Source organism: Bufo bufo, chromosome 4 (assembly GCF_905171765.1).
Source record: "Bufo bufo chromosome 4, aBufBuf1.1, whole genome shotgun sequence".
Classification (NCBI taxonomy): Eukaryota; Metazoa; Chordata; class Amphibia; order Anura; family Bufonidae; genus Bufo; species Bufo bufo.
In genome coordinates, this window is record NC_053392.1 from 214,045,316 (window position 1) to 214,061,098 (window position 15,783).

Below are 15,783 nucleotides of genomic sequence, written 5' to 3' on the forward strand. Positions count from 1 at the left end.
GAGGTTCTTTTCTTGGAATGCTGTGTTTGGTTTACGCCAAACATGTCCTCTGCTGTTGTGTCCAAATAATTCAATTTTGGACTCATCTGTCCAAAGAACATTATTCCAGAAGTCCTGGTCTTTGTCAACTTTATCGCTGGCAAATGTCTGTCTGGCCTCGATGTTTCTCTTGGAAAGCAAAGGTTTCCTCCTTGCACACCTCCCATGCAAGTTAAACTTGTACAGTCTCTTTCTGATTGTAGAGGCATGTACTTCTACATCAACAGTAGCCAGAGCCTGCTGTAGTTCTCGAGATGACACTTTAGGGTTTTTGGATACCTCTTTTAGCATCTTGCGGTCTGCTCTTGGGGTGAACTTGCTGGGGCGACCAGTCCTGGGCATGTTGGCAGTTGTTTTGAAAGCCCTCCACTTGTAGACTATCTTCCGGACAGTGGAATGGCTGATTTCAAAATCTTTTGAGATCTTTTTAAATCCCTTCCCAGACTCATAGGCTGCTACAATCTTTTTTCTGAAGTCCTCTGACAGCTCTTTTGCTCTCACCATGGTGCTCACTCTCACTTCAACAGTCAGGAGCACACCAAACTAAATGTCTGAGGTTTAAATAGGGCAAGCCTCATTCAACATGCAGAGTAACGATCTACTAATTATGTGCACCTGGTGTGATATACCTGTGTGAGATCTGAGCCAATTTAAGAGGGAATACATGTGAGGGTGTCCTATCTTTTTCCTCAGTTAGAATAGGCATTTTTGTAGAATGACATTTACAGAAGATCTTGAAAAGACTTTTCTTCAGTTTTCTTTGTTTAGTTGGATTACTTTAATCTCTCTGTATTGTTGAAACGGAGATGAAATAACCATTTATTAAAAATGTTACAAAAAACCACATGCTTTCAAAGGGTGTCCTAATTTTTTCACATGACTGTAAGTCTGTTTCCTTTATTTGTGTTTCTTTGCTGGCTTGATTGTAGGTGACCCTGACACCGTCCGTATTAAGTGCAGGGAGCCGGTGGTCGTGTCCCCTCACTATTATAGGGTTTTCAGGTGTCACATAGTAAGGTACGGGGGCATGCAATCGTCTACCATAAAGATCTTTGCATGGGCATAGCAGTTAGGGTGAGCTCTTAGGGTTTTATAGGGGTCACCTTTATGCTCCTTAGTTTGGGATCAAGCCAGTCGGATGTTTATCCATAACTTCCAGCTATCTGCAACACCATCAGTGACATTATAAACCGCCATTACCGTCCTAAGCATGGATCCGATTTCAGCCTTGATTGACCACATGCAAGGTCTTTCACTGGAGGTAGCAGATCTCCGTAAAACTGTGTCTCAGTTTCAGGTGACCGGTTCTGCTTGCGTTCATGGAGTTTGTTCCGAGCCTAAGATCTCGCTTTCGGATACGTTCTCCGGGGGTAGCGAGAATTTTGTTTGCTTTAGAGAAGGCTTGCAAACTCCATTTTCGCCTACTTCCCCATTCCTCTGGTGATGAGGAGCAGAGGGTGGGGATCATCATTTCGCTGCTCAGGGATAACGCTCAGTCTTGGGCCCTTTCGCTGCCTGTGGGGGCACGGCCCCTACAATCGGTGGATGAATTTTTTGTAGCCCTGTGGCAGATATATGATGACCCGGATCGTATTGCTCTGACTGAATCTAAACTGCGTTTTTTATGCCAGGGTAAACAGTCCGCAGAGATATATTGTTCTGAATTTCGGAAATGGGCAGCTGATACTGGTTGGAACGATGCTGCACTCCGAAGTCAATTTTGCCATGGTCTTTCGGAGGGATTGAAAGATGCATTTGCGTTTCATGAGAGACCTGCCTCGTTAGAGTCTGCCATGTCTCTAGCTGTTCGTATTGACAGGCGTCTTAGAAAGAGAGGAGAGACCACTCCTTCCTGTCACTTTCAGTCCAAGGACAGTGGGGCGGTCTCATTTAGTGCGCAGGGGCCTCAGTCTCTCTCAATCCCCTCTGAGCAGGAGGCCATGCAGCTGGGTTTGCTTGCCTCTGATAGTAGAGGATTCAGCTCTCAGAGCAGGGTTTGTTTCTGTTGTGGGGGTATAAATCATCTGGCTAATGTTTGCCCCTCTAGGAGATTCAGGGAGTTTTCTGAGGGTAATAGAGAAACAAAAAGAAAAAAACCCTCTAAAGACTTTCCATTTGCTACTATTTGCAAGGTTGATGTGGAAATTGAAGGTTTCCCGTTTACTTGTAGTTCCCGTTTTGTCCTACATGCCAGGGTGGCGCTAGATAGCAAGAACATTGTTTGTGAGATTTTTGTAGATAGTGGAGCAGCTGTCAATCTCATTGATAATCAATTTGCTATAACACATGGTTTTCAGGTATGCACTTTGGAAAAGGATATACCTGTTTTTGCTATCGATTCCGCTCCACTTTCTCAAAAATCATTAAAGGGCATAGTTCACAATATCCATTTGACTGTGGGTGATGCTCATGTTGAGCATATGTCATGTTTCGTCCTAAGCGGATTACCTACTCCTCTAGTGTTGGGGCTACCCTGGCTCACTAAACATAACCCCACCATTGATTGGCAAGCAAGGCAAATAAATGGTTGGAGTGACTTTTGCAGAGAGAATTGCCTCACGGCGTCTCTTTCAGAGGTTTCTACCAAGACTGTACCATCTTTTCTCTCTGAATTTTCGGATGTGTTTTCCGAGAGTGGTGTCCAGGAGCTTCCCCCTCACCGGGAATACGATTGCCCTAATAATCTCATCCCAGGCGCCAAGCTGCCAAAATCACGTTTATACAATCTCTCCCAACCTGAAAGAGTCGCTATGCGTACTTATATCTCTGAGAGCCTGAGAAAGGGACACATCCGACCCTCGAAGTCACCTGTTGCCGCAGTTTTTTTTTTTGTTAAGAAAAAAGATGGTTCTTTAAGACCTCGTCTGGATTTCAGGGAGCTGAACTGTATCCATGACTCCGATCCCGGACCTGTTTAACCAGATTGTTGGGGCTAAAGTTTTTTCTAAGTTGGATTTAAGAGGGGCATACAACCTAGTCAGGGTCAGGGAAGGGGACGAATGGAAGACGGCCTTCAATACCCCTGAGGGTCATTTCGAGAATTTGGTTATGCCCTTTAGTTTGATGAATGCTCCGGCCGTCTTCCAACATTTTGTGAACAGCATTTTTTATCATTTAATGGGGAAATTTGTACTGGTGTATCTAGATGACATTTAGATTTTTTCTCCTGATTTCAAAACTCATAGGGACCACCTACGTCAGGTCTTGCTCATTCTGCGGGAGAATAAATTGTACGCTAAACTGGAAAAATGTGTGTTTGCGGTTCCGGAGATTCAATTTCTTGGTTTTCTTCTCTCCGCTTCTGGTTTTCGCAGGGACCCTGAGAAGGTCCGCGCTGTGCTTGATTATGAGCTTCCTGAGAATCAGAAGGCGCTGATGCGGTTTTTGGGTTTTGCCAATTATTACAGAAAGTTAATTTTGAATCATTCCTCTGTTGTTAAGCCACTCACTGATATGACTAAAAAGGGGGTAGATTTTTCCTCCTGGTCGGTAGATGCGCTTAAAGTCCTTTTCTAGTATCGAAGAGAGTTTTGCTTCCGCTCCCATTTTGGTACAACCTGATGTCTCTCTACCTTTTATTGTTGAGGTGGACGCTTCTGAGATGGGTGTGGGTGCGGTCTTATCTCAGGGTCCCTCTCCTGCCAAATGGCAACCGTGTGCCTTTTTCTCAAGGAAACTCTCCTCCGCAGAGAGAAATTACGATGTGGGAGATAGAGAGTTGTTGGCCATCAAATTAGCTTTTGAGGAATGGCGCCATTGGCTAGAGGGAGCCAGACACCCTATTACTGTGTTTACCGACCATAAGAATCTGGCCGACTTGGAATCAGCCAAGTGTCTGAACCCGAGACAGGCCAGATGGTCTTTATTCTTTTCTAGGTTTAATTTTGTTGTCACGTTCCGCCCTGGGGTTAAAAATGTGAAGACTGATGCCCTGTCACGTTGTTTTCCGGGAGGGGGGAACTTTGAAGACCCGGGTCCCATTTTGGCTGAAGGGGTGGTCGTCTCTGCTCTTTATCCTGATTTGGAGGCAGAGGTTCAGGCAGCCCAGGCAGAGGCTCCTGATCTTTGTCCTCCTGGGAGGTTGTTTGTGCCTCTCACTTTACGACACAAGGTTTTTAAGGAGCACCACGATACTGTCCTTGCTGGGCACCCGGGGAGTAGAGCCACAGTGGATCTCATTGCTCGGAGATTCTGGTGGCCGGCTCTTCGTAAGACGGTTGAGGGTTTTGTGGCAGCCTGCAAGACCTGCGCTCGTGCCAAGGTCCCTCATTCACGGCCATTGGGTTCTCTCCTCCCGTTACCCATTCCTTCCCGTCCTTGGACTTCATTACAGACCTGCCTCATTCCTCGGGGAAGACTGTGATTCTGGTAGTAGTGGACCATTTTAGCAAAATGGCGCATTTCATTCCCTTTCCTGGGTTACCCAATTCTAAGACGCTGGCGCAAGCATTTGTTGATGACATTGTCAAATTGCATGGCATTCCTTCAGACATCGTTTCTGATAGGGGCACGCAATTTGTTTCCAGATTCTGGAAGGCCTTCTGTTCTCGCTTGGGGGTTCGGTTGTCGTTCTCTTCTGCTTTTCACCCGCAGTCGAATGGTCAGACCGAACGCGTCAATCAGAATCTGGAGACATATCTGCGCTGTTTTGTGGCAGAGAATCAGGAGGATTGGTGTTCTTTTTTGTCCCTTGCTGAGTTTGCTTTAAATAACCGTCGCCAGGAGTCCTCTTATAAGTCAACATTTTTTGGTGCATATGGGTTTCATCCGCAGTTTGGGACATTCTCTGGAGAGGGGTCTTCTGGTTTACCTGATGAGGAGAGATTTTCCTCGTCTTTGTCATTTATTTGGCAAAAGATTCAGGATAATCTGAAGAAGATGAGTGAGAGATGTAAGCGTGTGGCGGATAAGAGACGTGTGCCTGGTCCGGACCTGAATGTGGGTGATCTGGTGTGGTTGTCTACAAAGAATATCAAACTGAAGGTTCCCTCCTGGAAGTTAGGTCCTAAGTTTATTGGGCCTTACAAGATCTTGTCCGTCATCAATCCCGTTGCCTTCCGTCTTGATCTTCCTCAGACTTGGAAGATCCATAATGTTTTTCATAGGTCCCTATTAAAACCTTATGTCCAACCCACTGTACCCTCCTCTTTGCCTCCTCCTCCGATTGTTGTTGATGGTAATCTTGAATTTCAGTTCTCTAGGATTGTGGATTCTCGCATTATCCGTGGTTCTCTCCAGTACCTCGTTCATTGGGAGGGTTATGGTCCTGAGGAGAGGATGTGGGTCCCAGTGGCGGACATTAAGGCCACTCGTCTCATCACGGCTTTTCATAGGTCCCATCCTGAGAAGGTGGGCTCTGAGTGTCCGGAGTCCACTCGTAGAGGGAGGGGTACTGTCACCGCCAGCTTTCTGAGGTCTGGCAGACTTTCTTCTGTACCTCTTGCATGATGTTCTTTGTTTTGGTTTCACTTTGTCATCTCCTTTTCCTTCTCCCAGCTGTCACCTATTTACATTAATTGCCTCCCTTTATATTCCCTCCCATACTGCCTCACTTTGCGGTTTATACTTCTTCCTGGATAGTTGTTCACTGCTGGATGCTGCTTCTCCTGATTCCTCAGATAAGTCTGTTTCCTTTATTTGTGTTTCTTTGCTGGCTTGATAGGTGACCCTGACTCCGTCCGTATTAAGTGCAGGGAGCTGGTGGTCGTGTCCCCTCACTATTATAGGGTTTTCAGGTGTCACATAGTAAGGTACGGGGGCATGCAATCGTCTACCATAAAGATCTTTGCATGGGCATAGCAGTCAGGGTGAGCTCTTAGGGTTTTATAGGGGTCACCTTTATGCTCCTAAGTTTGGGATCAAGCCTGTCGGATGTTTATCCATAACTTCCAGCTATCTGCAACACCATCCGTGACACTGGCACTGTGTTGAGTGACGTCACCGGCTCTGATGGGCATGCTTTAGCGCTGACCTAGTGCTACAGCTCGCCCATCTGTGCCGGTGACATCACCAGGTTTCCTGGCAGCCCCATGGAGAGCCCGGTTCGTCAGCGGAACCCCTGAAAATGCCTTTGCCCTGCGCGGTTTAGCGCAGGGCAAAGAGAGCATCAGAGCATGAACTGCTCCGATGCTCAAGTCAGGGGGGCTGCCTGGGTGAAAATGGAGGCAGCTCTGAACCCGGACAACCCCTTTAATGTTTTAATCCAAGAAAACTGCAAATAATCAACCCTGCGTACCCTATGATTGGCCAAAAATCATCAGATAAGACTACAATGCATTCAGAAAGCCTTATGACTCTTTTGCTCTTTTCACATTTTATTGTTAGGCTTTGTGCTAAAATAAAAAATAAAAATCTGGTTTTTCTGTTTTCAATACCCCATAATCAGTGAAAACAGAATGTTGGAAACCTTTGCTAATTTATTGAAACAATATTATTAACACAAGAATTCAGACCCTTTACTTAGTTGAAGCACCTTTGGCAGTGATCACAGCCTCCAGTCTTCTTGCGTATGATGCCACAAGGTTTGGACACATGGATTTGGGGATTTTCTGCCATTCTTCTCTGCAGATCCTATAAAGCTCTGTTGAATGGGGACTGTGACTGGACAGCCACTTTCAGGTCTCATCAGGGATGGTCTTTTTGATTGATATTCATCTATACTCAATTTGGAACTTTTCACATGTTCCTGTGAATACATATATAGAGGTGCCTAATGGGAACTCATGGTCAGAGTACACAGTAAGCAAGAGAGTGCAGAGAGACACCGAAGCATGTATGATGGAGAGCCAGCGACCCCCTGCATGATAGCTAGCTAGGAAGTAGAGGTGGCTGACACTCACAAGTTGATGCACTGCCTTAGCGCCTGAGGAGAGTGAAGCACCAGAGTACTGCAGTGGAAAAGGTAGCTTAGAGCAAGGGTTGACGTCTTGCTCTTCCTAACTGCCACACCCTGAAGCATACAACACCAATATAAGAGCACTGGCCCTAAAGTAATGGCTGTGAGGTAGCTACAAATCAGGGTATGGGATTATCTGAAATTATTTATTGACAAAGTTTATGTAGTCCTTGTTTTTTGTCCTGTGTCTGTATAGCCACATACAATTATTTTATTATATTTGGTAATTGTACAATAAACTCGTTTTCTACTATTAGTAGCTGTGTATTGTATTTTTAGGGGTTATCACACCCTGAAGCAGCAAAGGACCTGTTGAGAAGCACAGTTAGGCCCCTTGCAGACGAGCGTGTCCAGATTAGGTCCGAATGCGTTGCGTCTGCGATCAGGGAAAATCGTGCGAGAAGGTACGCAATTGCAGTCAGTTTTGACTGCGATTGCATTCTGATGTTCAGTTTTTATTGCGCCTGTGCAATGTGTGTTGCACGCACATGATAAAAAACTGACTGTGATACCCACACCTGAACCCGGACTTCTTCACTGAAGTTCGGGTTTGGGATCGGTGTTCTGTATGTTTTATTATTTTCCATTGTAACATGGTTATAATGTAAAATAATAGCATTCTTTAATTCAGAATGCTAAGTAAAAGGTCCATTGTGCGGTTAAAAATTAAAAAAAATGCACTTGATCGCGCAGTCGGGCTCGTCTTTTTTCTTCTTCTTCTTGAAGGATCTTCTATCTTCATTCAGCAGGACCTGCGCTCATCCCTCGTCTCCTTAGCAACCATGCGTGAAAAATCGCATTGCATCCGCACTTGCTTGCGGATGCTTGAGATTTTTCACGCATCCCTATTCATTTCTATGGGGCCTGAGTTGCGTGAAAAATGCAGAATATAGAACATGCTGCGATTTTCCCGCAATGCACAAGTGATGCGTGAAAAATCACCGCTTATCTGAACAGCCCCATTGAAGTGAATGGGTCCAGATTCAGTGCGGGTGCAATGCGTTCACCTCACGCATTGCACCCGTGCGGAATTCTCGCCCGTGTAAAAGGGGCCTTAGGAGTAAAGACCAGATTGCTACAAATAAACAATAGCAACTATATGGTGTGGGAACTATAAGCAGAGTGAGATACCACAACCTAATAAATGCCTATGCAGAGTTTTGTCAGTGCACTAAAAGGAGAGACTTGTCGTTGCCTTTTAATTTCCAAACCCATCTTCGCTGCATTTAGTCAGAGGGAGACTCCCTCTGAGTTGGGTGCAACACCTGCAGAGACAGAGGGGCAGATTCACTAATCCTATAGATGGGGTACACTTACAAAGTCTGTCTAGACCTGCATCAGCTTTTTCACAGTGCCTCATAATGGAAAATTGAATCTGGTGCAGGGCTAGAAACTTTTGTCTAAGGCCTCTTTCACACGGGCGTTGCGGGAAAATGTGCAGGTGCGTTGCGGGAACACGCGCGATTTTTCCGCGAGAGTGCAAAACATTGTAATGCGTTTTGCACTCGTGTGAGAAAAATCACGCATGTTTGGTACCCAAACCCGAACTTCTTCACAGAAGTTCGGGCTTGGGATCGGGGTTGTGTAGATTGTATTATTTTCCCTTATAACATGGTTATAAGGGAAAATAATAGCATTCTGAATACAGAATGCATAGTAAAATAGCGCTGGAGGGGTTAAAAAAAATAATAATAATTTAACTCACCTTAGTCCACTTGATCGCGCAGCCCGGCATCTCCTTCTGTCTCCTTTGCTGAACAGGACCTGTGGTGAGCATTCATTGCAGGAACAGGACCTGTGGTGACGTCACTCCGGTCATCACATGATCCATCACATGATCCATCACCATGGTAAAAGATCATGTGATGGATCATGTGATGACCGGAGTGACGTCACCACAGGTGCTGTTCCGCAAAGGAGACAGAAGGAGATGCCGGGCTGCGCGATCAAGTGGACTAAGGTGAGTTAAATTATTATTATTATTTTTTTAACCCCTCCAGCGCTATTTTACTATGCATTCTGTATTCAGAATGCTATTATTTTCCCTTATAACCATGTTATAAGGGAAAATAATAATGATCGGTTCTCCATCCCGATCGTCTCCTAGCAACCATGCATGAAAATCGCACCGCATCCGCACTTGCTTGCGGATGCTTGCGATTTTCACGCAACCCCATTCACTTCTATGGGGCCTGCGTTGCGTGAAAAACGCAGAATATAGAGCATGCTGCGATTTTCACGCAACGCACAAGTGATGCGTGAAAATCACCGCTCATGTGAACAGCCCCATAGAAATGAATGGGTCGGTATTCAGTGCGGGTGCAATACGTTCACCTCACGCATCGCATCACCGTGGAATACTCGCCCGTGTGAAAGGGGCCTAACTCTACTGGTTGGCTTACTTTGAGACAGATTTTGCCCAAAATGTGGCACAATCACACTGCAAAGCCTCACTGATTTTGGTACAAAACTTTTCATCTTAGGCATCCCCCCTTTTCTTTGAAACTGTGCCACTTTATCACAAAACTTTGTCCTATTTTTGAGTGAACCAGTGTTCAGACAGATTCTAGGTGCAGACACATTAGTAAATCTGGGCCAGATAGTGTAAGCTTTTTACCACATAGAGAGACAGTGTTACCTTCCTAGCCTGTTGGCAACTAAGGCTAAATGCACACAATAAGGATTGCGTGCGGATTTGCGTGCGGAAAATCTGCACCGTAAGTCATGTAGATTGTTTTCTATGAGAATTTGAAATTCTCATGAACATAATGCAGATTTTTTTTCCATGGGGATTTTGACCTACGGTGTGGATTTTAAAATCTGCAGCATGTCAATTTATTTTATTTTTCCTGGCCGGAATTTCTCCATTCAATGGGAGGGGAAAATCCGCAACAAATGCACTGATTTCCCTGGGAACACCTGCAGATTTTAGTATGGATTGTCTGCACACAAATTCTGAATGGAATTTGTGCAGACAATCTGCACTGAAATCTGCAGGTGTTCGCAAGAAAATACGAGCGGTCAATCCGCATCAATTGGTGCGGATTTGTATACGGATTTGGTGCGGATTTTCGGCATACGGATTTTTCTCTCCACATTGAAGTGAATGGAGAAAATCCGGACAGGAAAAATTTAAATAATTGACACGCTGCGGATTTTAAAATCCGCACGTTAGGTCAAAATGTGGGCGGTAAAAATCTGCATTGCGTGCATAAGAATTAAAAATTCTCATACAATACAATGTACATGAACTATTGTGAAGATTTTCTGCACGCAAATCCGCATGCAATCCTTATTGTGTGCATTTAGCCTAAATGTACCTTCACTGAGAATCTATTGCAATCATAAGCCTCTTCTGAGTATACTATAACCATTAGCTAGATCTCTCAATTGAGAACTCTACAATTGTTCCTGTTCCGTCTGTGTCCTTGAGTAGGGAGCCACATATACCATTCATGGGCCAAAACATCCTTGCACCTAGGAAACACAAACCATATAGAATTTATTGTTTTGAACAAGAACAAAAAAATTATTTTTTGTTTACACTTTATTTTAACTACGGTAGACTTCGGCTCAGTGTACATAATAACTGCATGTCAGAAGACGTAGCAAAAGTCACTCTTCAGAAATTCTAGTTTTAGCTTAACACCTGCCTAACACCTTTGGGGACACTTTTTATGATTGCATTTTACTCATTTTGGGCTAAAAATATTATTTGCAATTAATCTTTATTTCAAAATTTCCAGCATTTTTTGTAATATTAGCGGTTAAAAGTCAATTTGCAGACTACCCTTCCTGAATTCCGTTAGCTGACGTGAAACCCAACCCCAATTCTGTCCTACAGGGTTAGGTTTCAGCCTATCTGCAAAGGTTGCTGTTCTGACAGTTGGATGTATGGCTCCTTCCAGGTCATAAACACACATTTAAGCCATTGAGCTATAACTCATGTTTATGAGCTGTAATACTGAGTTATGGACTATACATCCAGCCACCAGAGCAGCAACCTAATGGCTCAGTGTGAAACTGAAAGTAAGATACTCTGCAGATAGGCTGAAATCTAACACTTGAAAAAATTACAGCATGTTTAGCCCAAAATGAGTAAAATGCAATCATAATTTAGTTATAGCCTTTAAAACATAATCTTGACTTATACAATAGAACAGTGATGGCGAAACTTTTAGAGGCCGAGTGCCCAAACTGTAACCCAAAACCCACTTATTTATCGCAAAGTGCCAACATGGCAACTTAACCTGAATACTACAGTTCTATATAGTATATCTTCCATGTACGTTATCATTTAGCTATAATAACCTGTCTACATTCAATGAGCTGCCTGTTATGTTCATAGTGCACCTTGCGCTGATGAATGGGAGGAAAAGTTATGACTATGGTCTTTTTCCAAGGTGCGGGTGCCCACTGATAGGGCTCCGAGTGCTGCCTCTGGCACCAGTGCTATAGGTTCGCCACCATTGCAATAGAAAATAAGTTAAAAACATTAATGCATGAAAGTACATGAACACAAGGTGAAAATGCAGATTTAATTTGTACCATGTGGCACTCTGGCATTAAACAGCTGAGGAGAGTGGTTTAGTAGACAAGGCAGTCACTAAAAAACTGCAAACTCTAAAGATCAATTTGACACAAACAGGCTCCCAAATTTTTCTTTTTAATCTACAACATCCCATTATTTCTGTCTCTACCTCTTAGAATATGATGACAAAATATTATATATTGAAAAAATAGTGTTTCAGGGCATGACTATACTGTAATTCAGAAATACTATTCAGAAGTGTTACAGCACCCTCTGGTGGAAATCAGAACAATACATAAAAAAAAAACTTTCTCAATTTATCACATAAAAAAATAAAACTAGACATAACTGGTATATACATTGGAAAATGTCCAATTTCATGTTATTTTTCCCTACACTGTGAACACTAACAAAAAAAAGCAACGTCAGAATTTTCCATTTTTGGTCACCTTGCCTCCCCTCAAAAACAGAATAAAAAAGCTGCATATACCCCAAAATGATAAACAATAAAAACTACAGCTCACCCTACAAAAAGTGAGCATTCACACACCTCTGTCAACAGAAAAATAAAAGTTATAGGGGTCATAACATTGCAACATTTTTGGGAAAAAAAGTTTATCATTAAATACTCGTAAAAGTAGTAAAACATACCATATATATTTGCTATTGCCGTAATTACACTGACCAACTGAATAAGCCTGACATGTCATCTTTACCGCACAGCGAGTGCCACAAAACTAAAACCCAAAAATACAATGGGGTAATTGCATTTTTTTCTTTTTCAGCTGTGGGGATTCGCTCTGGTAGTTCGGACTAGCGGATGCAGTATAGAGGCAAAGTACACAGTTCTTGAATCAAACAGCGGTGTTTATTCACACATTGGTGTATAACAAAATGCAGATAAGATGTATCACAAAACGCAGGTGGCTTGGTGTTTGTTCACACACAAGGAAAGTCCATAAACAATAAAAGTCACCTTTTCTCCTGGGTGTTAATTCACACCCTGTCAGCAGTTCAGCCTCATCAAGTCCATAGGCGGCCTGTTCGCCTTTAGAGGGGCCTGAGTCCTCCAGCCCGGCTCAAACCTTAAATCCCAGCACAGCCCTCAGTTCACAGCACACAGACTCCTGAGCTCCACTGTCAGAGGGAGGTAAATCCACACACCTGGCAGTGCTGGCTGGTTTTTATGCCTGGTAAAACCTGGCCTGGAACATGGGGAGTAGTCACCCACCCAGCACTTTGACGACTCCCAGTAAGACCCGTCCCGTATCAGCTATGACAGCCATGCTAACTCTCAAGGTGTCAATTAGCAATAGCTGATGCTGACACATAAAATACCGTCTTTTACTTCACCAAAGCCAGGAACCTCAGTGACACATACCTTCCATCCACAATGTTTCCAGGTACCTTCTTACACCGGATACAATCTGGATGCAATCGTTTTGCACTGATGGTTGCTAGGAGATGTAGATTGTTATTCTTGTTTTTTTCACGCACATGAAAAACTTATCAAAAACTGATTGCACCTACGTGTGCGGTATGCCAGACCTTGCAAGGGGATTATGTGTGAGGTCACGGTGTGAGCAATAGGTGGGCCGAGGAAAATACAGTTCTGGTTACTCACGGTTATGTCGTCCCTGGGCAGGCTCGCATAAGTGAAAAGGAGAATGGCACAAGGATTCTCTGGGGCACACTCTGGTGTAAGGGACACTGGCCAGATGGTGGTTTGAGGTGCCCTTGGTGGTCTGTATTAATGTGCCAGTGGCAATGTCCCTTGTAATTGTGACGCCAGTACCTATAGTGTTAATAGAGGAACTGAGTCTGAAGCAAGCAGGGTGAAACTCCAAATGGCACTTTACTGATGATGACTCTTGATAACAATACATCCAATGGCATTACAACAGTCTCTTGATACAATCCTTCATTAAGCACAATCTCCCATGCATATGGGGAAAGGGAAATGCAAATCCTCAATGAAGTACAGGCTCTTGTAATACATGAGAAAGCTACTGCTCAGACTAGGCTGGTAATAATGAAAGTCTTACACTGGTAACAACTCCGGCCTGATTCTAATCCTTGAATAAAAAGGTGCTTTCCTGAATCCTGAAACTTCTATTTCAACGGTTTTCTGACAGTTGGCCTGACTGTCCTCAGGATTTAAACTGGAGATGTGGATGCTTCAAGCTATCTCCTACACCTAGTACAAAGGTGCTTAATAAGTCCTCAGGTACTGACTATCTTGCTAATCCTTTGTCTTGCATAAACGTGATAATTCCTTATAGACTCGGCTGCATACAGTTTAGACATTGGTCACCCTAGAAGAGCGATCTATAGGAGTGGATTGCTCACCTCTAGGTAGAATACTTGCAGGCCTTAACCCTGGGTTATGGAACCGACAGGGACAGAGAAGAGAGGCTAGGAAGGGGCCTCCCTCCAGATATCCAGATAATTCAGCTACATGGCTGTTGCTTTCTTGAAGGCTCATGAGAGAACTGCATTCAACTGAACTCTCACTTGGATTTACCTGAGCTCATCTGCACTGGTTTGGATTGACCTCAACCAGGAACTGAACAACTCTGCACAGCACACAACTGCACAGGACACATGACTGCCCTGCACAGCCTTTGCACTGCACAGCCTAACTTAGGTCTGAGCTAAGCTATTTATACACACTGACACTGCTCCATCCTGTGGAGAATCGAGTGTAGTGCACCCTGACTAGGTCTGTCTAAAGGATATTTGCATGTAAAATAACATTGTGACATTGAGAATATGACAGGAGATAAAATACAAAATACAGGCATATCACATGACATTAATACATGGTAAAAACACGTTTGCGGGGCCCACGGTTACTTGAGTGGGACGCTGCACGTGGAAAAAACACTGAACGCAATCGCAGACAAAACTGACTGAACTGGCGTGGAAAAATCATCAGTATTTTCTTGAACAGATCCTAAAATAATTCGTAACGCTCGTGTGAAAGAGGCCTCACTCTTGTGGAATACAATGTTTTTTATGTTTTTCCACTTTCATGCAATAAAAACACTTATTAAAAGATAATTTGCTTTGAAAAGGCAAATACAATTTTTCATTTTTCCATCGGAGGGCTTTTTTTTTGGGGGGGGGGGGCAACTTGCAGTTTTCATTAGTACTATTTAGGGGGTACATACAACATTTAATCCATTCTATGGGAGGCTGTAATTTTACAAAACACCTTCTTTCTGGCATCAAGAGTTAAATGTCTACGGTTATCATCTAAAGGGTTAAATGGCAATGATAGCCAAGCACCGACTGCCCTTACACAGAAACCAATGCCCAGGCTTATCTTACAGTGCCATTACAGGGAGTGCAGAATTATTAGGCAAGTTGTATTTTTGAGGATTAATTTTATTATTGAACAACAACCATGTTCTCAATGAACCCAAAAAACTCATTAATATCAAAGCTGAATATTTTTGGAAGTAGTTTTTAGTTTGTTTTTAGTTTTAGCTATTTTAGGGGGATATCTGTGTGTGCAGGTGACTATTACTGTGCATAATTATTAGGCAACTTAACAAAAAACAAATATATACCCATTTCAATTATTTATTTTTACCAGTGAAACCAATATAACATCTCAACATTCACAAATATACATTTCTGACATTCAAAAACAAAACAAAAACAAATCAGTGACCAATATAGCCACCTTTCTTTGCAAGGACACTCAAAAGCCTGCCATCCATGGATTCTGTCAGTGTTTTGATCTGTTCACCATCAACATTGCGTGCAGCAGCAACCACAGCCTCCCAGACACTGTTCAGAGAGGTGTACTGTTTTCCCTCCTTGTAAATCTCACATTTGATGATGGACCACAGGTTCTCAATAGGGTTCAGATCAGGTGAACAAGGAGGCCATGTCATTAGATTTTCTTCTTTTATACCCTTTCTTGCCAGCCACACTGTGGAGTACTTGGACGCGTGTGATGGAGCATTGTCCTGCATGAAAATCATGTTTTTCTTGAAGGATGCAGACTTCTTCCTGTACCACTGCTTGAAGAAGGTGTCTTCCAGAAACTGGCAGTAGGACTGGGAGTTGAGCTTGACTCCATCCTCAACCCGAAAAGGCCCCACAAGCTCATCTTTGATGATACCAGCCCAAACCAGTACTCCACCTCCACCTTGCTGGCGTCTGAGTCGGACTGGAGCTCTCTGCCCTTTACCAATCCAGCCACGGGCCTATCCATCTGGCCCATCAAGACTCACTCTCATTTCATCAGTCCATACAACCTTAGAAAAATCAGTCTTGAGATATTTCTTGGCCCAGTCTTGACGTT